Source organism: Trichechus manatus, unplaced genomic scaffold (genome assembly GCF_000243295.1).
Source record: "Trichechus manatus latirostris isolate Lorelei unplaced genomic scaffold, TriManLat1.0 scaffold00174, whole genome shotgun sequence".
Classification (NCBI taxonomy): domain Eukaryota; kingdom Metazoa; phylum Chordata; class Mammalia; order Sirenia; family Trichechidae; genus Trichechus; species Trichechus manatus.
In genome coordinates this window covers 1,697,952-1,699,417 of record NW_004444110.1, presented here as the reverse complement: position 1 = coordinate 1,699,417, position 1,466 = coordinate 1,697,952, and the positions used below count along the sequence as shown (strand labels likewise).

The window sequence follows — 1,466 nt, the reverse complement described above, 5'->3', positions numbered from 1 at the left end:
ATCCCAAGAGAGTGATCAGAGGGAGAAAATCAGGAGATACGAGAAACCAAGCAAAGACAGCATCACAAGCAGACCTTCTTGAAGGTTCTCAGTGTCAAGTACTGCAAAAGAAGCCAGGTTATGTAAGACTAAAAAGCATTCACTGGATGTAACCACAGAAAGCATTAGGGAACAGCGAATGTGAACAACTCCTTCTAGAAGTTTGCCTGTGAAGAATAAGGAGCAGAGGACTAGGGTAGTGGGCGTGTGCGTTTTGGGGACCCAGAAAAGGAAATTACGTGAAGCAGGTGACCAGGGACTGAGCATTTCAGATCTGCTTGACAAACCTGGTGCACCACCATGCTGCTCGCAAGGTTTGTGTGTCTCCAGACACACCTTTCCATCCAGGTCTCTCCACCCAGCTTTCACCAACTCCTCTGTTCTGAAGAATTCCATCACAAAGAATCAATGACTTTTAACACCCAGCACAGAATATGCCACCCGGACAAGAACTGGGATCTAAGACGAGACTTGCTGTAGGAAAACTGGTCAAAAACTCAAAAGGCTGTATTGGAACCATCAACTGGAAAAATATTTAAAACTGATCAGATGGGAAGATGGTTTGTTGCTGGAGAGGCTGCTGTTGGTGTTGAAGCATTGTGCTACTGTGGCTTGGGAATGTCCAATGAGATTGGAGCTACTGGAAAGGCTGTAATCTGGCCTCAGTACGTGAAAGATGGAATTCATTCTACCTACACGTACTTAGCTGGAAGTATTGGTCTAACAGCTTTGTCTACCTTGGCAGTAACCAGAAATCCTAGTCTCATGAACTTCATGATGAAAGGCTCTTGGGTGACAACTGGTACAAAGTTTGCAGTCATGATTGGAGCTGGAATGCTGCTACAATCAATATCATATCAACTGGAAGCAACAGAAAGAAAAGAGGTGACTCAGCTTCTGGCTTCTCTGATACATCAGATAACTTGCTTGTTTAATAGGGGCATATATTCACTAGTTTGTACAAGCTGCTTTCATTGAAGTTTAGAAGATAAGGACATGTCCACATGTCTAAAATGTTCCGGTATAATATGATGCTTTGGGTCTACTTTTTCTTCTGGAGAATAAGTTCAGTAATACTCTTCAAATAGGCACACACTTAATTCTCATACTCGAGTAACTGTAAAATGTTTTAATGAATATGAAAACTAAGGTTGTATTTTCAGAATTTAAGTATTTTATCTATTTTTATATTTATTTGGTTAAGTAAAAATTATCAGATGTGTGTTTACCTGCTTATGTTTGGAATGCAGAAAATTGTAAGTAATGTCAAAGGGACCAGAAGAGAAGTAAACCGTCACCTGCAGTCTTTCTCTGAATAGTTAGGACTCCGCTCTTGTGTAATTGGTGGTAAGCCAGTGAGAATTGTCTGGCTATTTGGAAGCAAACAAGCAATCACTGTTTTTACATTCATCTGGTGGATTAGCAAA

The 1,466-nt window shown here is 40.9% G+C and overlaps 1 protein-coding gene and 1 pseudogene across 1 annotated transcript in view; one reads left to right on the top strand and one right to left on the bottom strand.

Annotated features, from left to right (window-relative positions):
• Positions 1–1,466, bottom strand: part of FGF2 (fibroblast growth factor 2) — a 99,494-nt gene that overhangs the window by 46,787 nt on the left and 51,241 nt on the right.
• On the top strand, positions 340–1,017 carry LOC111822406 (growth hormone-inducible transmembrane protein pseudogene; annotated as a pseudogene).